Below are 22,337 nucleotides of genomic sequence, written 5' to 3'. Positions count from 1 at the left end.
GTCTATCTACTTCCCTGCTAAAATTAAAAAAAAAAAAGTAAAGCAAACAACAACTCCTCTGGCATAAAGTCAGCAGTCAGATGTTTGAACTCAGAGGAACTCCACAAAGTAGGTCTTGCTGAATTAAGTGTGCCTTTAATTGGTGCTTTGGTTGAATGTCCCTTTTGCAGCAAACAAGTCCTCTGTAACTACCATTAACACAGAGCTCGTTTTCCAACTGAGTGAACAGAATTGGATGTGGCTGTGAATTTGGGTTGTTCCATTTTCAGTGGTTCTCTGTTGTGAGAGGTTAATGGGTTAGAAGTAATCTGTGTGTACAGGCCAAAATATTTCCAGCAACAAAATATAGAAATATTTTGATTGGCCAAAGCAAACACAACCTGAGATGCATTTTAAACTGTGAGCTGCCTTCTCTCCAATTTTCTGCCCCCAGGATTCAGACATAATAGTGCTATCCTGAACACCAAGCACACATTTTAATTTGTGTTTTGACACAAACTGAATATACTGTGAGCCCTTTAACTATCTCTTTTATATTTATGTCAAATAACAATATAAAGGAACTCTTCCCTTTCCCCCCCTTATTAATAAATCTTTCTGGATAACAAACTAATCTTATCATTGGAGTGTACTTCAATAACCTATCACTAACATTTGTTGAATACTTACTATATGCTAGTCAATGGTCAAAGTGATTTATAGAATTATATTAATTAATCATCAAAATACCCTATTTTGAAGGAAATTAAGCATCAAGCATGTAAATAATTTCACCAAGATTTCACAGCTAGTGAGTGGAGGAGCTAGAATTTAAATAAACAGGAAATCTAGCTTGAGCGCTCAAATGCTTGGCCACTGCACCTTCCTGCTAGATACTTAGCAGGATTACTACTCAGCCATATTATTCCAGTGTATTCAGTGATGACCTCCCAGTTCAAATCTAGAACCCACCAAGTTCTAAGGTCAGAATTCAAGCTTTGGGGTTGCTTGTCCCAGTTCTTCATGTTCTCCAAACCAAACCTTTTGCCAACTCTGTCATTTCTTTCTGCAACTCAATTTCCTCAATTACAAAAGGAGAGGGCATCAGGCATTTATCATTTCTTTGTGTCAGGAACATTCCAATTCCACTATTTTAGTTATTTTAAAGTATACCTTATTATTGATTATAGTCACTTTGCTGTACTGTCAAACATTGTTAATTCTATCTAATACCTAACTTACTTTTGTATCCATTAACCATCCCCACTTTACAAACCCCCCACCCTTCCTAGCCTCTGGTAATAACCATCATTCTACTCTGTCTTCATGAGATCAATTGTTTTAATATTTAGCTCCCACATATGAGTGAGAATATGTGAGATTTGTCATGCTGTGCTTGGCTTATTTCACTTACCATAATGTTCTCCAGTTTCCTCCGTGTTGTTACAAGTGGCAGGATTGCATTCTTTTTGTGGCTATATAATATTCCATTGAATATATGTACTACAATTTCTTTATCCATTTATCCACTGATGAACACTTAGGTTGATTCCAAGTCTTGGTCCAGATTACTTGATTTTTTTCCTATTGAGTTGTTGTAGTTCCTTACATATTCTAGTTATTAATCCCTTGTCAGATGAGTAGTTTGCAAATATTTTCTCCCATTCTGTGAGTTGTCTCTTCCCTTTTTTGATTGCTCCCTTTGCTGTGTAGAGCTTTTTAGTTTGATGTGATCCCATTTGCCTAACTTTGATTTTGTTGCCTCTGCTTTGAGTCTATTACTCAAGAAGTCCTTACCCAGACCAATGTCCTGAAGCATTTCCCCACTGTTATAGTTTAGTAGTTTGACAGTTTCAGGTCTTAAAGTCTTTAAACCATTTTAATTTGATTTGATTTTTATATATGGTGAGAGATAAGGGGCTAGTTTCATTCTTCTGCATATGGATATCCAGTTTTCCCAGCAACATTTATTGAAGAGACTGTCCTTTCCACATTGTTCTTGACACCATTGTTGAATATAAGTTCACTGTAGATGTGTAGATTTATTTCTGGGTTCTCTATTCTGTTCCATTGGTCTATGTGTCTGTTTTTATGCCAGTATCATGCTATTTTGGTTACTATGGCTCTGTAGTATAATTTGAATTCAGGTAATGTGATTCCTCCAGTTTTGTTCTTTTTGCTCAGGATGGCGTTTATCTATTCTAGAATTTTAGGGTTATTTTTTCTATTTCCATGAAAAATGATGTTGATATTTCGATGGGGATTACATTGAATCTATAGGTTGCTTTGGGTAGTATAGGCATTTCCTCTTCAATTTCTTTCATCAGTGTTTTATAATTTTCATCATAGAGACCTTTCAGTTCTTTGGTTAATTTTATTTCTTGGCATTTTATTTGTAGCTATTGTAAATAGGATTACTTTCTTGATTTCTTCTTTAGAGTGTTTATTGTTGGCACATAGAAATGCTACTGATTTTTGTGTCCTGCAATTTGTTTATCAGTTCTAATAGTTTTTTTGTGGAATCTGTAGGTTTCTTAAGATATAAGATCGTATCATATGCAAACAAGGATACTTTGACTTCTTACTTTCCAGTTTGGATGCCTTTTTTTCTTTCTCTTGACTGATTGCTTTAGCTAGAACTTCCAGTACTATGTTGAATAACAGTGGTAAAAGTTGGCATTCTTGTCTTATTCCAAATCTTAGAGGAAAGAATTTCAGTTTTTCCCTCTTTAGTATAATAGCTCTGTGTCTGTCATATATGACTTTTATCATGTTGAGGAAAGTTCCTTCTATATCCAGTTTATTGAGATTTTTTTATCATGAAAGGATGTTGAATTTTATTGAATGTTTTTTCAGCATCAATTGATCATATGGTTTTTGTCTTTCATCCTGTTGATATGATGTATCATATTGATTGATTTGCTTATGCTGAACCATTCTTGCATCCCTGCAAGTGGGATGAATCCCACTTGATCACGATGAATAATCCTTTTAATGTGTCATTGAATTTGGTTTGCTAGTATTTTGTTGAGGATTTTTGCATCTATATTCATCAGAGATATTAGCCTATAGTTTTCTTTTTCTGTTGTATCTTTGTCTATTTTAGATACAGGGTGATATAGGCCTCATATAATGAGTTTGGGAGTATTCCCTACTCCTTGATTTTTTGGAATAGTTTAAGAGGTATTGGTAGTAATACTTCTTTGAATGGTTGGTAAAATTCAGCAGTGAAGCCATAGGGTCCTGGGCTTTTCTTTGATGGGAGACTTTTTTTATTACTACTTCTAGCTTATTACCTGTAATTAGTTTACTCACGTTTAAGATTTCTTCCTTGTTCAGTCTTGGTAGGTTGTATGTGTCTAGGAATTTATGTGATAACTTGTTCTTAAGAATTTATCTAAAAGCTAGTGAAAATTTTTCTATGGAATTTTTTCTTTACAATAAGGAGAATATAGCAGAGCACAGACTAAAGACCCAATTATGAGTATTTTCTAATATTGATAAAGGAAAATGCCAGATTTGCTAACTGGATTTGTTTCTCTAAAATTGCTTCTTAACAAAAATCAATTTTTGCTTTTGAGTTCACTGAGCTAAATATTCCTTTTTTTAAAAAAAAAAAACACAACCACCTTTAAAAACTAATTTCAAGAACATTCTTGAAACACAGGAATGACTATAGAAAGGAATAATAATTGAGAGTTGGGAGATATTTAACTTAGGTTTAAAGGACAGAGCCAAAGTGGCATCCCATTTGCTGCCATGGTTTTTAGATGTAGCCTGGACTTTATGCAAATTCTCAAGTTCTCATTTAATGCTACAATTATGTTATATTAAAATGCCAGAAATGTGCCAAATGTGCCAGAACCAAATGAAATTTCCTAAACCCCAAAACAAAGGGGTGTAGAGGCGTGTGTGTGTGTGTGTGTGTGTGTGTGTGTGTGTATGTGTTTGTGTGTGTATGTGTGTGTGTTTTAATCAACTCAACACTAGATGGCTCTAGTTACAAAACCAATACATTTTCAAAAATCTAAAACCCTGGGAAATGACATTATGAGAACAGATGGATTCTAACCCACTGAATCAAATTCTGCTATCTTCCAAAATCTTGCAAGCATTAAGAATAGCATTGAGCATTTAGGTTTGAAATGTTATAAATATCCAAAAGAGCAGGCATAAATCCTAGAAGTCCTTATTTCAGATGGAAACAAGAAATTGCACTGACATAGCCTCAAAGGATGTAGCTTTAACCTGCTCTGTAATTATACACTCTGTCCTCACACAGTACTCTATTATTTTCAAGTCATTTATACATATACCAATTCATTTGACCCACCCAGTAATCAGTGAGGTAGATGAGGAAAGCAGATATTTTCCTCATGAAAGGGGAGAACACTGAGACTCAGACAAGGGGCAGAAACTTGCTCAAGGTTAATTATTTCATAAGCAACAGTGTTGGGGCTGGAATCCCAAGGTCCTGACTCCGGGATCAAAGTCCTTTATACACAATAGGCAGGAAAAGAGAATTAGACTTTTGCCTGACACAGTATGTCTGACCCAGCCCTTCCATTCTTTAGAATACTCCCTTCGAGTTAATTCAACACCCCTGCCCACCCACCAAACATTCAAAAACTATTAATAAAAGTTGAATCCCTAGGAAATTGAAACCATTGAAGAGATATTTTATTGAGATAGGAGGAGAATGGTGGCAGGGAGGAAGCTTCTTACATTTGGTAATCTTTGGCCTTGAATTATATTTTAGTTAGCAAACATCAATGGTTTTTACCTAAATATATTTTAATAGTAAAAGCAAGACTAGTCATAATCCACAAGTAAAATAATTCACATGTGAAGGACTGATGATCACTACCATTTCATGGATGCTTACTGTGGACCTGGTATAGCCCACTTTGTAAGTCTCTTCATTTTTGAGTTTTCCCATCTCAGCAAATAGCACCACCATCCATCCAATTGCTGCATCCAGCAATTTGGGAGTCACTCTTCAGATGTCACGCTCCCTCAGTCCTCAAATCTGCTCGATGGTTTATCTCCTCCACATGTCAGGGAACTTCATCTACTTTCCTCTATTCTCAGAGCCACCACCTAATCGTAACCACCATCACATGCCATCTCTCCTCTGACTGGTCTCTGTTAGATGCTTTGTCTTCCTCAAATCCAAATCACAAACTTTTATTTGAATACATACATGAATAAAATGATTCTAAGACAACCAAAAAGAAAGAAAATAAGAGGGGCAGGCAATGTTATTCCATGCAATCTATTCTCCATACTACACCCAGAATATTCACAAAGAGATCGTCACATGGTTCCCCTTCTTCAAATGCTTCCATGACTTCCTTCCCTTTGCCTTGGAAACCCATAGTACCCTGTGCATGGCCTTTAGGAGTTGTCCTTAACTTTGCCACCTACTCCAGCCACTTCCTCTTCGTTTTCCCTCTTGCCTCTCGCTAAAACTGGCTTTCTGTTATTTGAACATACCCAACTCATTCAAACTCAGGACATCAGAATGTTCTATATCCACCAACTAGAATGCCCACCTCCCTCCCACTCGTCCTTCAGGTCTCAGTTAAGATATCTGGTGTTCTGGAAGGCTTTCTTCAACCACCTCCCAGTCCCACCCAGCCCTACACTAGGTTAGGTCCCTGTGTTTTATGTTCAGTTCAGCATCCTGTACTTCTCCTTCATAACACTTATTACAACTAGAATTAGTTAACATTGGGGTATTTGCTTAATATGTGTGCCCTCTATCTGGTCTGTTAACCACTGAATCCCTAAAGATCTGTAGAGTGTTTTGCAAACTTTTAAAAGTATGGTCTATAATAAAAAATAAATTTTACATCACAACCAGTACACACAGACATACACAAAATTGAAAAAAAAAGTTTCATTAATAATACTTACCCTTTCTAGGCACAATCCACTTGATATTTTCTGTTTTATTTTTAATATGTTAGATAAGACCCATTTTAATGATTTAACAGCCTACTCACAGACTCAACTCTCATTTTAAATAATTACCTTTCTAATGTAACACTTAGTAGAGAAAACAACCTCAGTAGTTGTTTGTTGAATAAACTGATAAAAAATTAACATTTACCAGCCACCATCTAAACTGGGTTTATTTTACAAAATAAAAGCAAGCCTTACCATCCTGGGTGCAGTTAGCTCCCTTGATCAGACTGATGAGATCAAGGTCATAAATGTGATCTCATTCTGATCATTGGTTTCTCTATCTCAGGGCCACAGGATATTAGGGAGGATCCATAAGTAGTCCTCAGAAAAAGAGAGGCTGATCCATTATTATTTTTATTCCTGATCGACATATCCCTATCACTACAACAAAGTGGTTTAGAAAATAAAAAGCAATAACCTAATAATATCACCAAATTCATACTGCCATTGACTCTCAGGAGTAGTATCTGAGTTGTCCTACTTGAATCATCATATTTTCATTTTATGTGATTATAGTCCTGCCCTATTGACTGCTAGGAGCCATCAAATAAGAAATTGATACACTTTTATAACTAGTTGCTATAGACTAAATGTCTGTGTCCCCTAAAATTCACATGTTGAAACACTAATCTCCAATGTGATTGTATTTAGAAATGGGTCTTTTGGAGGTAATTAGGGTTAGATTAGGTCATGAGGATAAGGACCTCATGATAACATTAATGCCTTTATTAAAAAAAAAAGAAAAGAAAAAAGGAGGAGACATGGATCTTTCTATGTGTAGGAAGGTCATATGAGGACATAGCCAGGAAGGGGGTCCTGCTGGCACCCTGATTTTGGACTTCCAATCTCCAGAACTGTGAAAAACATGTGTTTGTTGCTGAAGCCACCCAGTGTATGACATTTTATTATAGCAGCCTGAACTGACTGAAGACCCATTCTTTTACCTGTCATGCTTTGCTGTTTCCATCAGATACCTATTAATACAATTCCTAGCTTTTCTTTCTTCATCTCCATTTATTATCATCCAACACCTGCCACACAAAACAGAGAAAACTCTCCCAGGACTGTCAATGTCACAATATCTGCAATTCTTTGTTGAACCAGGCAAACTCAAAGTAAGAATTCCCCACCTATTTGGAAACCAGGTAAGCCAAGACTGAGCTTTCACTAGGAAAACCTGTACGATTGCTTGGTGAGGGGATCCATTCCCAAGGAGGCGGTGAAGGGGTGTGTCCCCTATACAGCTGTCTAGCTGGGACATGAATGCTGCCTCTAAGTCTAACTCCAGGGGCACAATTCCAGAGTGTTTTTGTTAAACTGGGGTGTTTTTGTTAAACTCTGTCATGCATTGCTTTGGGAAAACGTTAGGTCAATCAGGACTTCCTCATGTTTGAGAACTGAGACCTGCAAGGCAGAACAATATCTTTTATGCCTTCTCTTATGTATTCACAGATGTGCTTTATTGATGTACCTTCCATGGCATCTATATTATAGGAGGATTGCTTGTTCTGTCTTTTTCTATAGACACAACTGTTCTCTTCATAGTTGGTTCCTAGAAAATTAGACTCCTCTTACTAGAACTGAAGCCAAGTGAGGAGTATCCTCTAATTCTAGTTTTGCAGCCTGTGGTTTATAAACACTTAAACCAAAATTTACTCAAAATCAGGAGGGTTTTGATTCTTCTTCTTTTTTTCAAGTAGGCTTCATTAACCTTCAGGATTTATTTTATAGACGGAAGCTCTTCCTAGAGAAGTTCGAACGTAGAGTTTATCACTTCAAAATACCATTTTTCTATTCTTCAAGAAACATAGTTACTACTGAGATATTAGACAGTTAACATATAGCACAGGTTGTCATGTAACCCAGTATGTAGCCAATTCCTATGCTTTCCCAGAGATGGCTCCCTCTTAAAATCTGAATGAGTAGCTCGTATAAAAAGAAGTATGTTTCCCTCAACCTGATCTGGCCTAACTCTATCTACTTTGTTATATAAATGCTTTGTGTATTTTGTTTGTAAGCCATCATTTATCTACATACTTGACCTAAAACTCCACACTTTACTCTCTGTAATACAGTGATATAAAAAGTGTAAAACAAAGAAATATTCTCCTAAATTACCTTCGGCATGATACCACTTTGGCATAGCAAAAAAACAAAGAAACATAAAGAAAAGTTTAGTTACCCAATTGCAGTGAGTTCTACTTTTTAAATATCCTTTATTATTGAGTAAAATAGCTTCAAAATAATATTGTATGTGTCCCAGTGATTTTTAATGTGAAATTTATTTTAATTTTATAGACAAATAAGGGTAGTTTTGTAGATTCTGTCTGGGCTGTAGTGACCCAGGTATCTGGTCAAAGGGCTGCATGGATGCAAGAGACAGGGTGAGTTAAAGTTTAACTCCCAGGAATTGTAAACCAAACCTAAAGCCACTGAACCTTTGGAGTTTGATATGATGATTAGAGCATAACCCGAGTGACACGTTGAATTCGCCATAATCAAGGAAACCTTTTCCGGGTGGGGATCTCTGAAATTACTCAGGTATGATCCATGTGTTTTGCTTTTTCTATTTCAACTCTGTGAAACTGTGCATTGTGGTATTAGTGTAAATGCAGTGGAAATAGCTTTTACCCTCTTCTGTTACCGAGCCTGATCTAGGGAATCGTCTAGTTTGTTTTTGTACTGATGAAATAACCTAAAAATAAAAGAATATATTGGAACAGTCATATAATCTCAAAATGAGGTGGTCACCATGATTTAATAAATTCCTATGGAGTAACCCCTGTGGGTTCAAGAGTAGGGCTAATATTCTGAGAAGTCTACTGAGCTCTAGCCAGACAGCAGGGAGAGTTGTGGTTGACTGCCTATCCTGGTCCTAGGACCCTGAGAAACAAAATTGCAATAAGCATGAGAAATAGTATTAATATCGCTGGCAGATTTTGAGTTCTCTGTGTGCATAATTCTTATCCTACTTTAAATTTCATATATTTAATTATCTCCTGTACCACCACTACCATTAAAAAAAATTCTTGCTATTTCCTCTGCCATTATCCTGTTAACCAAAGAAATATCCTAAGCTATTATCTTTTTATCTAGCAAAAAAGAAAACAACAACAGGGAAAATGACTGGTTTTTAGTGTGTTAAATCTCAACCTTGGGATAGCTAATTATTAGATTGCTTCCACAGTTTGGGCAACTGTGCCACCGTGGATATATTTTCACATTATCATTTTGTTAACTCCCAAAAGGATATTCACAACCAGGATATGATAGTATTATATCTAAAGAAAGAAATCAATCTAGGCATTTACCAGGAATATCTCATTCCTCCTAGAAATCTCCTAAACTGTTTGACTTTTTGTTATAATTATCAAAGTAAGTTCCAAGGAGAATGAGTTCCAAGTTAAACAAGTTTCTTTACTGCAGGACTTTTCAAATGTATATTGTGTATCTCCAAAAATATGAAGGACATAGCATTATTTGTGCATTGTGCAGGATTAGTATTTTGTAAAACATGTACTGATAAATTCAGCTCTAGTTAGGAGCTAATTTAGGAGCATCAAAAATATGTTGGTTTGGTCTGAAACACTCTTTGTAATATGTGCTGAGGAGCATGCAATAGCGTCAGGAAAAAAAGTGAAATCACTTACTTGTCAAAGCAATGAGGCGTTGTCCTGCTAAATACAGAGAAAGAGACAATGACTTATAAGGGTCATTCATAAGGGACATATTTTCTGGAACAACATTGCCCATTTTAGACAATTCTTATACTTCACTGTTCCAACTTATTATGTATCAAATATAAGGGAAGAAAGAAGATAATTGGCAAGAAAAAGAAATGTTATGAGCAAACAATATAAAATGGCATAATGGATATGCAATGGATATGAATGGCATAATAGATATGAAAACACTGAATACTTAGTGATTATTTTCAACTGGGCTAATACCAAGGTGCTTTTGTGTCAGTCATTTCAAATATCAGCATTCCGTATACTGCTCCTCTGTATTCAGTGGATGTTAATAAATATGGCTCAGAAAAGAAGGGACTCTATTATCAAATAAGGAAAGGAAATGGTATTACAAAAGTTAAGGCAGTTCTTAACACACGAAGTAACAATAACAGACATTTATGACACACTATATTGTTAACTGTACTTCCAAGCACTTTCCATGCATTTATCTCATGTTATTCTTCGAACAACCATATGAGGTAGACAGTTTTCTAGGATTTTATAAATGAGAAAACTGAGGCACAGACAAGTTACCTAACAGGCTCCACATTACTCAGCAAGTGGCAGAGCCAGGTTCTTCAGGCAGGTGGTGTGACTCTGATGCCCAAGCATGTCACCATTATATCGTACTCACAAGTACTGAGGAATTACCACATGTGCAAATATTTTAACTCATTGTGAATATCTAAGAGAGTAGGCAATGTTTTGTTCCCTAAGCTTAATTTACAACAGAACATCTTCTTTCAGGAACATCTATTAATATCTCTTAAAATTGGTATTCCTCAAAGCACAGATTAAGAAAGAATAAATCATTTTTATAGCCCATATCCAGCATTCATAACAACTAAAATCTACTGAGATAATCACTGTTAAAATCATCACAACTGAAAAATCTGAGAGACCTAATTATAGTCTAGTCATCTTCCATCAACTATGACTATGCCTGTATTAGAGACTTTTAAAGTAAATTATAGAAAGAACACTGGGCATGTCTCCTGGACAGAGCTAGGCTGGAATGCCTATTCCAAAACTCCCCAGATTTGTGACCTTGGAGATATTGTTTGACTTCCCTGAATCTCAGATTCCCCAAATGTACGATGGGGGTAAAATCTGACCCATATTTGTGAAGATTAAATGAGATGATAAAGCAAAATAGTTAAGCACATTCCCTGGTGCTTAGGAATTCAGCAAGAACTCTCTTCCCTTCCCATTTTCCTATTTGGAACAAACTCCAAAAAAATCTTCTAAAACTGTCCAAATTTACCCATTAGCTCCTCTTTGTCAAAAGAATATTAATAAAGTTTGAGATGAAAACTATTCATAGATAATGAAATGTTGATCAATCACAAATAGTAACCCTATTCCATTTATTCAAAGAAAGATAACCTATAATTGTTTTTTAGTATTAAAACACACATAGAGTATACTTTTATTTTAGAGAGTATTTTTCAAGAAAACTCTAAATTATAAAAGCTCAATACCATTTGCACTCAAACCCATGGAACGCCCTGACACAGTGTATGTTCATTTTATTGCAAGTGAGTTGATGTTGAAAATCTGTTTCAGTAACTGTCTTTTAAAATGTTACCATCCTTTAGAAAGCTGGGTAGTACGGTGGGTACTATTGCACAATGGTTTTCATTACATTATGTGTCTCTGAATGACTCAATAAGTTCAAACAAGACAGTATTGATCGACAGAGGATAAACACCATTTTATCTTATTCACAGAAACAGTAACCAGGCACTTCTAAAGTGCAGCTCTAACAGTCCAAACTCCCCCCCAGGAAAAGCATCTGGGAAAAGAGCAGCACCTTTGCAGCGACATCCTATATTAGAAATCTAAATCCCATCTGCTTCTTGGCCTGATCCTATAAAATCCAGCCAGTTATCAATAAATGTTTAATGCCAATTAGATTGGGAAAGCTAGTTTATCATTTTATTCCATCAAACCTATTTCAACTAGGTTATCAGCTTTAAAAACTATTTTCAATTCTTAACTTAATAAACTAAAATTTTGTTTTAAATATTTTTGATTGATATGAACCAAAAATTAAAATATTTTCTTTTGTAAGAAATAGTTATCTTGACTAAAATATGCAGCATATCTTGAGCTCTTTAATTTTTTTTAAAGATATGTAAGCTAAGCTTTTGTTCCCCTATGTGGATATATAGGAGGAATTTTTTGCATTTAGGAATTAACAATCACATGGGGAACATTTTCCAGGTTTGCTTATTCCAGTAGGGATTGGTCCCTGGTAATATTAAGAGGGAAGTAGTAATAAGAATATAAGATAACTCCCTGCAGTTTGCACAGTCATGCGCTGTGTTCTGCTCCAGTCATAATATGACTGAAGAGAATTAGCAGACGACAATTTGGCCAGACAGAATGTCTAAATGAGCAAATTGGTTTGTGATTCTATAAAATCCCACCTGCAATGATGTAGTAATGTCTTCCCTTCCTCCAGCAATTAAAAAAAAAATCATTGTTTTGGGATGCCCAGTGGATTTAATGACCACTAGATATAGCAGTAGAATTAACTACTATAGTACTATAGTGCCTTATTTTCATAGAATATTCTAGTTTATAAAAGCTTTGCATACAGAAGAATTTATATAGATTTTTTTAAATGCCAAATTTTCTCATAGCCAATTCAGTGTGCTTAGTTTCTTCATGGTAACTGAGTCATTTATTTATCATTCCAATTGTACAAAGCTAGTTAATGGAAAGATGCTCCCACCTAAAATTCATAAGCCCAACTGTTTATGTAGCATAGTGTGCCGATTAGGTAATAGGCCTTCAACAACTCTACTGGGCATGAACTAATGTATCGATTACTTAAGAGGCTAGGTGAAACAGTGAAGAGAGGACATAAGGGTCCACCTGGAAGGTGAGGAAAAAAACAGCCCCATACAGCTTCCAGAAGAAAACAGCTCTAAAAAGATTTAATTATAAATCAGTCCACATGCTGTAATTAACACACTGAAAGAAGCGAAGGAATGGAGGATTATAAAATCTCCTATCAGACTGCCAGGGGACTGGCAAAGCTTTATGTACAAATGCAATCTTTTTTTATTTTTAGTAATTCTAGATTCTTCTATCCAGCTCTTTTATTGGGATTCCATTTAGTGCTTATCTTTTCAGCTGGGGCTTTCAGCATGGGCTACATTGGCTTATTAGATGTACTCAAACACTAAGGCCTCTGATAATTTGCAGTGGAAGTCAGAAAGCAAAATCTGATGCCATGGTTGGGGTGGGAAGGGAAAACTGTGTCGACACTTATAGATGCCCATCTCGTAAATTCTCTTTCTAATCCTTTTTTTTAAAAAAAGATCCCGAACAGTGCCTTATGATTCAGGCAGCACTTACTATCACCCAATTATAACTGGCACCCTATGACGATAACAATGATGATGATGATAACAGCTCTTAATCCCCATACAGATCCTGTCACATGCCAGGCACATTGACTAACTCGTTTAACCCTCCTACGGACCCTATGGAATAACTCATCACTATGCCATTTTTCCAATAAAGTACCTAAGGCTTAGGGTCATGGAAAACTTGCCCAGGCTCTTATGGACATGCCTGAGAACTCATGGACATGGAGAAACTTTCTGAAAGTCACACAGGTAATAAGTGCTGGAAGCAGGAGTGAGTCCCAGCAGTCTGGCACACACCACCCTGCAAACAGAGGACAAATGATCACTGAGAAAGCACTGATGCTTGAAACTAGAAGGAAACTTTGAGATCCTTTATTTGACATAGAAAAGCTACTTGAGTTTCCCAAAGATAGATGACTTTTTTTGGTTAGAGAACCCAAGTATAGAACTCCACCTCAAGTGGGCCCTTTCCATTAGGTTATTAAGTATGAAATGTCTGATTTCTTTAAGTACTAAGCTTCACAGTTGGTATCTCGCCACTCTCCAGGCTTCTTTGCTGCTGGCATAAACAAGCTACTGTTAAGATGGCAAAACTGTCCATAGTTTAGGCTCACACTTGGATTAATTCTACTGTTCTTGTTTGACATATAATAAACTACACTTTTGCTTTAAAGTTGGACATTTCATATTTAATGACCTTAATATTATACCTCCTCTCAGTATACAGCATTTCTAACTCAGCCTGATTCTCTATGTAAATTCTGGGAGAGTAATAGGACCTCCATGGTAAAGAGGAATACTCCTTTCACTCTGAGTCCCACCCTTCCTGCTACACCCAGATTCATGGACACAGTCAGAGACTCAGTTAAATGAGACCCATTTTATGACTTGGAGAGGCTGCCAGGCCAAAATTGCAGAGGACAGGTACAGACACCACAAACATAGTGACAGGATAAGACATGGAGGCATCACTGAAAATATAAAGTAATTGTCCTGAGTGACATGGTTGTTTGACCCCCAAATTCTGTTAGTGTCTGAAGAGGACACAGCACCTCCCATCTGGAAGATACACCCTTCTCCCCATGGAAAGAATAATTGGGCTGCTAGGTCTGTCTGCTAAGGGAGTCCCATATTTAAACTGACCTAATTTAGAACTTTTGATTGAAACTCAGATGCTTCCAAATAGCAGCTCCACCAGCCTAAATAGGGTTATTCATTTTAGCATAATAATAGTTTCCAAAAGTTCCTTGTTAAAATACAAATTAGTTGGGATACAGGGTATGAATGATAGGGACACTTCAGCCTAAAATAGTTTAATAGATTAGCCTGGCAAACAGATTGAGTGTATTAACCAGCCTTGCAGAAATGGTATTCAGGAGAAGTAAGTTTTGATGCTGGGGAAGAGAAGATGTCAAGGGCAGATGGTCTAGGGAGAACTGTCATGAGTAACCAGAGGGTGATAGAAAGGACTTGAGTGGCAGGTATTTAATCTTTGAGGAAGAATTTACTGAGCTTATTAAATAATTTTGATTTGTTATTAAAGTCATTTGAACATCACACTTACCATATACTAATTCCTCCCTGTCTCTCCTTCAAGGTCTATCAGATACTTAACAAGTGCACTGACTTGAACTGGAATCGTCCAGCTAATGCCATTATGTGGACCCTTAAGATATTTTAAAAGAAAAACCTATAATATCTAGAAACTCTTATTTTTATTTGCCTTTCAGAAACAAGCCATAGAGTCAAATCTTTTCTATAATAATAATTCAATAACTTAGACTTGCAAAGGATTTCCTAAAGCCCAGTGATCCAAAGCCCTGATTTGTAGTGTTGGCATAGCAGAAAGGGAGACAAATTATACGTTAAAGCAGAAGGTTCTGAACCCATAATGCCTCGGCTCAAATCCTGGCTCCAGCACTTACTGAGATGTGACCTTGAGCAAATTATGTAACTTCTATTTGCCTCTTTCCTCTTTTTTAAAGTCAGGGTTGTTTTAAGAATTAGATAGGAAATTATATACAAAGTGCTTAGAATGATGCCAAGCTAACATGCATAAACTTTAGCTATCATAGCTATATTTCTCATCATATTTCTGTGCTATTGCACAATGCTTTACTAGAATAAAATAATTTTGAGAGAGAGAGAGGCCATGAAGCGAACATGTCAAGTGTTTTTGAGACTGGAATGAGGTGGCTGAGAAATTAATTCTATCCCTACCACTGGCTTACAGTACAAATTTGGAACAATCTCTCCCTATCTCTGTAGCAATTTTTCCAAGGTAGATATGCTCTCTATCACAGGCAAGGCCTCCTAACTAAGTCAGTGTAGAATGATCTGAAGGAACCTGGGTAATTATGGAGAGAAGCAGAATAGAAACAGATCCTCAGTCCAGAGTGAAAATCTCTTGGGCTTTGTTATTTTTGTAGTTATAATAATAAAACAAGATCAGTACTCAAAGCCATGTACAAAGATACAGGTTATTGTTGAATAGGATGATTATTAGCACAACAAAAATGCAAGCATGAAATAAATTAACCTGCCTCCAAATCAGCCCCCTACACTGGCATAGCAGCAGACTCCAGAAGAGAAAATTAAGTGTGGGGGGTCAGGGGAAACTAAGTGTTGCATCAGGATTGCTGTGGAAGGAGTTAAGAGCCAGTGTCCATTTTAAAGGAAGTGGCTGGATGAATGGACACTAAAGAGATCCTTCCTTCCATGTGGGACGATGTATGGTCACTCTATAAGTTCAGTCCTTGAAGCCTCTTTGTCACAAACAAGGAACTCTCGCATACATTATATCCTAACAGCCATCTCTGTGTCTCGAGGCAATCTGCACTCCACCCCCAGCTCAACGTTACTTAACAACCATCCCTTCTTTTAGACAAGTGCACAAGGCAGATGTCCTTGTCCCAAATGTGGTGTTGGCCACACCTTCCCCATTACATATGGATGCTGAGTTTATCCTGGAAGTTAAAATTACTATGTTAACTTACCCATTGGAAATTGATTTAGTGACACCACCCACTTCACATCTGAGTTCAGCATTGCTCTAGGTGCTGTGTTGCACACACAGATGTGTTTTGTCCCTAAAATAAAAAAACCCATGAAGGTTTCTCCAGAGCTCCCATTACAGTCCTAGGATAATTAATCTCTCTCTTCTCCAAGGTCTCTTATTTTGCTAGTAAATGAATATCGATTTACTATTCTAAATTAGGAGTTCCTTAAAGGCAGGGAATTTATCCTTTTTTCAATTTTCATACGTGATATAGTATTAGGCACGTAATAAGTGCACAATGTTGTTTGTTAAATAAAAGAGCCACTTAACTGTAGAGAAAGGAAGAGGTAACAAAAAACACTGAGTGCCATGTACCAAGCTCTGTGCTGTGCACTTAGCCTGCCTTTTTGAATAACTATAAAAACTCTCTGGAGTAGGCACCATTATTCCCAATTTCAGAATGAAGAAACTGAGACTTAGTTAAATAATTTGACTGAAGTTTACAAAGTTCTTAAGAGGTAGACCTTCAACATTCAAGGCTAAGTCAGTATGCATCCGTGATCCCATGTTTTTCCTACTGTGACATCCTTGTACCTGTGGATCAATGATGAAAGATACAGGGTAAAATATTATGTATTCTAATATCATGGGGTGAAACTAGAGAATTAGGAGAAAGAAAAAGTCTGGAGTTGTCAGAGAGGCTGTACTCCATTCAGTTCAACAAACATGAATGAAGTAGCTACTAAGTGCTCAGTGCTGGGGGCTGGGGCTGAAGAGGTGAGCGCATGTCTGTCCTCAGGGAGTTTAGAGCCCTCCCTCTCTTTATTCCCATTGCCACAGGCACAATTCTGCACCCCCTTCCCCCCAACCTGTCCCAAACTGGTATTTCCGCCTCTAATCCATTCTCAGTAAAACTCATGGATTCATCTTTCTATAGTACACGAGGTCCTATTAGAATTCTTCCTTGCTGATACTAGAGACTTCGTAATAAAATGAGAAGGTTCTTTCTGCATCTATGGAGAGGATCATGTGATCTTTGTTTTTACTTCTATTAATAGAACAGAAAAGTTGACATTAATTTATAGAGTTACAAAATGTGGGGCCATTGAAAGTCTTCTAATAAGAGAGCAACATAATAAAAGGGGTATTTAAGAAAATTAAGCAATTTTATGTGGATGGTGTTAGAATCAGGAAAGACTAGAAGCCAAATTAAGACCATAATCTAGGCATGAAATGACAGTAGCCTAGATGATAACGGTGGTGGGAATTCAAAAGTAGGGCAACCTGTCAGGACACGATGACTGGCTAGAAATAAGAAGCCAGGAATTTAATACAGGCAGTTCATGCTGCTGTATGTAAATTAGCATAAAATCAGAACATGTATAAGGGATGTCTGGAAAGTATCCAGCCATTGTTAATATCACAAGAACAGTTTACACGACACTGATGTAAACCTGGCAGCCAAGTAGAGTGGACTGTAATGTGCATGGGTGAACAATGACGCTTTCATTGTACTAGTCAGTGGGGCGCTAGATGCTGCTGAGTGAGCATGTGTATCGTGTGGCCATCACATTCACAATGACCAAGTAGAACAACAAATCTGCATTGAACTTTGCGTTAAGCTTGAACGTTCCTCCATGGAAACTATTTGCATGATTCAGAAGGCTTTTGGGGATGATGCAATGAGTGAAGCACAAATAAAAGTGTGGCACAAAAGCTTCCTAGATGGTTGAGAATCTGTTGAAAGTGATCCACATTCTGGAAGGCCTGCAACAAGCAGAGCATCTGAGAATGTTGAACATGTATGGGTTAAGAGATGCTGGGAGAACTGTGTGAGGTCCCAAGATGCCTACTTTGAAGGAGAATGAGGCAACATTGTCCTATGTACAATATTTCTTATATCTTGTACCTTCTTCAATAAATGTCTTTATTTTTCATATTATACAGCTGGATACTGTCTGGACAGACCTCATATAATCTGGCTTTTGAAAGAGAAACATAAGGCTGCCTTTCATTGCATGTGCCACATTGCCTAAGTGCCACTGTAAGACAGAGCTGTAGATAGTTAGATTTTGTATTCTTCACTAAGGAATTGAATATATCACCTTAGTAATTGGCAGTTTTGGTGAAAATTGAGTTTTCAACTTAAATTTCTCCAAATTGTTCTGAGGAAACCAGCTGTAGCAACTAAGTTCAAAAGTATAATTTCCATGAGGTTATAAAGATAGAGGGGGGGGAAGAGAGAGAGAGAGAAAGAAAGAAAGGCATAACACCAGACCAAGAATGAATGAAATATAGCACTCATAGCTAATCAGGTCTCTATAATATACAACACAATTATTTAATAATTGGTACCAGGGCTATTGAATAAACATCTGCTTTTAAGGTAAAGGATATGTACATTGTTTGCATCTGAGTCACGGCACCAAAAAAAAAAAAAAAAAAAAAGGAAGGGTATGTACATTGTATGCCATGATTACCATGTTTCCAATTCATAAAACTACTTAAAAATTAAACATACATGTAAAGATATTCTACCCTTCTCATTAGGCTATGTCATTCTAGAATTTCTAAACTCTGCCAACTCTCTTTCCCAGGGATCTTTAAGGAGTCAGGCAATTTGGGGAGAGTTAGGTATCACAAATGAATAAAGATAGCACAACTATCTGTGGTGTTCTAATCTCACAGGTACTAGAATAATGATAACATAAAAACCAGAATTATGTATATGTATTAGTCAAGGTACTCCAAAGAAACATAACCAATAGGAGATATATATACATATATATATACACACAAAAACATGTAATTATATAAATAAAAATATAAATTTATGTAAATATATATAAATAAATTTATTATAAGGAATTGGCTCATGCACTTATGAAAGCAGAATCCCATGATTTGTAGTTAGCAAGCTGGAGCCCCAGGGGAACTAACGTGTAGTTCTAGTCCAAATTCAAAGGCCTGAGAACCAGGAAAGCCAATGGTGTAAGTTCCAGTCTAGAAGCTAGCAGGCTAGAGACTCAAGACGAGCCAATATTTTACTTCAAATCTGAAGACCAGCCAAAGAAGTCAGGCTGGCAGAGACCCCTCTTACTCAGCCTTTTTGTTTGATTCAGGTCTTTAATTGATTGGATGAGTCTTGCTCACATTCCATCTGCTGTTAAAATTTTCCAAAATCTTTTTTTTTTTTTATTAAAAACCTATCATTCATCTCTAAATCTTCAATGTTGACAAGGACAGATCATTTATGAGTATTCCTGTTTCTGAATTTATGATATTCTTGACCAAGTTGAGTGGAAGTTGGAGGATTTGTAAGAGAATGTTGGTGTCAGAACTAGTTATGAAAAAAAGGAGTGTATAGAAATGGTTCTTGTGTGATGTTGTGCTGCCAATGGTGGCCACCAGGAGTTTACTCACCCTGTGTATATACACATTCATGCCCACATACATTTGCTGGTGCACTCATATATGCATACACACACACAACCACATACACACAAGATCTATGGAGCAAGCATGAATTCAGGTTAGCCAGGGACACTGTAGAAAGAAGAATGGTGATTCTAGGTATGTAGAAAATGAGAAACAAGAACAAAAGCACCTGAAAAATAACTGTTACATCTGGGAGACTTGATAGGCTTGAGTACAGAGTAGCTCCAGACTGGCATTGAAAGACAATCAGGAAAGTAGTTAGGACCAGATCATGGCAGGCACTGTATGTCAGGCTAAGGGGATGGACTATTTTGTCATAGTTAGCGATGGGACCAGGGAAGGTTTTTGAGCTGGAGAATAATAGAAGTGATATTTTAGGGAGATTGATCTGGTAGTGGTGTGCCATGCCTAGAAGGTGGTAAAAAGTAACATTTCATTCTACACTTTGGATATGCTCAGGGTAAGTCCAGTAATGGAAGAGGAGTGGGGTTGGAGACAGGAGAGGAGAAGGAGGAAACGGGTGCAGATACATATGTACAGAAAACTGGAGAAAAGTCTAGACTCAGGCTTCATGAGGAGCCTATATTGGAAGTGGTTCTGGGTAAAGAGACTGTAAGCACTTCAAAGGGAAGAATTCACAGAACTGTCAGACACTTCATTATTAACCTGACTCTTTTCCCATATCTGCTCCTCTCTCTTCTAAGAGCCTTCATTACTCTCTCTCTTTTCTGTTCCTCACAGCTTTTACTTCCTTTCCATACATAAAACCACACAAGAGTAATAGTTTTATCCACACTGTGGTCATATAAATACCTTGTTGGCTGGTCTGCATCAAAACTGAGTTGAAAACAAATCACTTGAGCCAGAATCTAGTAAGAATGAGATTTTTTTTTTAGGTAGTTCAAGGTCATTGTTTCTAAATACTAACAATCAGAAAAACATTTATTCATCAGAAATGATGAAAATGTAGACAAAATAATTAGAGAAAATTTTGAATCATTCCTTCTTTTCTATTATCTAGTTTCCACCTTCCTCTTAAAGTCTTTTTCTTCTTTTTAATAATTCTTATACTAGTCCAGGCAACAGAGTGAGACTCTGTCTCAAAACAAAACAAAAAAATTCTTTAGATATCCATCCGTCCATTTGGCAGGTGAAATAAATTCAATTACTCTCAATTGTTTAAATAACATGTATAGATTAGAGCTTAAGTCAGCTGTTCTAAATGCAGCTGCATATTCTTATCTGAGAAGCTTCAAAATATATCATTTCCTGGGCCCCACTTCAGACCAGTTGAATCAGAACCTCTCTGGGGGTGGGGAAGATGATGCCTAACAGCCTAATACTGTGTTTCCCCAAAAATAAGACCTACCCATAAAATAAGCCCTAGCAGGATTTCTAAGCATTTGCACAATATAAGCCTTACCCCGAAAATAAGACCTAGTGATGGGCGTGGCTACGCAGCGTATCTGCACAACCCATGCATTCGTCACAGAGCAGTAATGAAGAGGAGCAGCCCTTCTCATCTGCCCCATCATGACAGCTACTATCCCAGAGGTGACTGGAAAGATGCCGGTAGCCCCACCAACAAGGTCTCCTCCCCCTGTCAGGTCCTGGCCATTCTGTGCGTGCTGCAAGCTGAGGCTTTGAGGGGAAAATAACACATCCCCTGAAAATAAGACCCTGTCTTATTTTCGGGGAAACATGGTATGAGGCTAAGCAGGGAGTCTATTATTTTTCCATAGCTCCTACAGCTCATATCCATTGGCAGCTGGCTCTGCTAAGGCTATTCTTAAGTGATCTTTTAATGCCAGTTTGGAGTGTTTTAATAGTGGTACAATATTTTAAGAATAGAGCCTTAAAGCAAGTTATTGCAAATTATAGTTAAGGAATTCACTCAAACTGGATACAACCTCTGTTTGAGAAGATTACAGTGAAGTTGTTTTTGAGAGCGTGATAAAAATAGAGGAAGGAAAGATTTAATGAAGTGAATATTACTTGCTAAAATTTAAGAAGACTTGCAGTTAAATCTCAAAATCCTATTTTGACAAGATGTGCATAAGTGAATGCTTCCTCTTTTTGTCTTTCCTTGTGTAATTTACAGTTCAAGCTAAATCTCAGGGATTTAAAGGGCTTCTCAATGATATTTAAAGGGCATATTAAATAAATGTGAAATATCTTTTGAGCAGATAAAATGTACCTCCATAAAATCCACTTAATGAGAATATGCTAAAAAGCAAGGATTGTTTTTATTAGGCCATAAATTATACAATTTTAAACAGATTTTTTAAATGAAAATAAGTTGTTCTGACTATTTGAAATTACTTTTTCCTCAAGGAAAACAAAAAGGATTTCTAGATGTCAGAATTATTTTGCAAGAATGATGATTTGTGGGCCAGATGAATATGCTTAACTTTCCCAAGAGCTTGGGTCACTTTTTTCTTTTAATTAGATTATGTCTGCTTCCTGATTTGACATAGTTTTTTAAAATATTGGGAAAACATGCCTCCCCCACCCTTGCATATTTTAATTCCCTGATTTAGTACAGGTGTTTGTATATGCACATATCTATACAAACACATATATACAATTATAATACAAAAATCATTTGTCTATTACACATCTGCTTGTTCTTTTTCTGATACTCTAAGTTAGTGTCTCCAATGATAATTTTTTTGCTGATAGAGTTTTATTTTTCTCTAGACATATTTTCACCACAGTACAATTTTCCCAGTGTCTTAGGTTTTGCTATTTTAAGTTACTCTATTTAGAAGCTAGAAGATTCCAAATGGGATGCTATATGGATTGTAAACATCAAAAAACAGTGATTAAAGTATC

At 36.7% G+C, this 22,337-nt stretch overlaps 1 protein-coding gene across 3 annotated transcripts in view; it reads left to right on the top strand.

Moving 5' to 3' along the window:
* The first annotated feature begins 8,406 nt into the window (after nt 1–8,406).
* A1CF (APOBEC1 complementation factor) overlaps nt 8,407–22,337 on the top strand; it is an 84,947-nt gene continuing 71,016 nt past the window's right edge. For all 3 annotated transcript variants that reach the window (XM_076010001.1, XM_012762866.2, XM_012762865.2), the window contains exon 1: nt 8,407–8,490. The gene's annotated coding sequence lies outside the window, so the exon portion shown is untranslated. The remainder of the gene's footprint in view (nt 8,491–22,337) is intronic.

The sequence above is a fragment of the Microcebus murinus genome, chromosome 14 (assembly GCF_040939455.1).
Source record: "Microcebus murinus isolate Inina chromosome 14, M.murinus_Inina_mat1.0, whole genome shotgun sequence".
NCBI classification, from domain to species: Eukaryota; Metazoa; Chordata; class Mammalia; order Primates; family Cheirogaleidae; genus Microcebus; species Microcebus murinus.
This window is presented reverse-complemented; position numbering and strand designations above follow the sequence as displayed.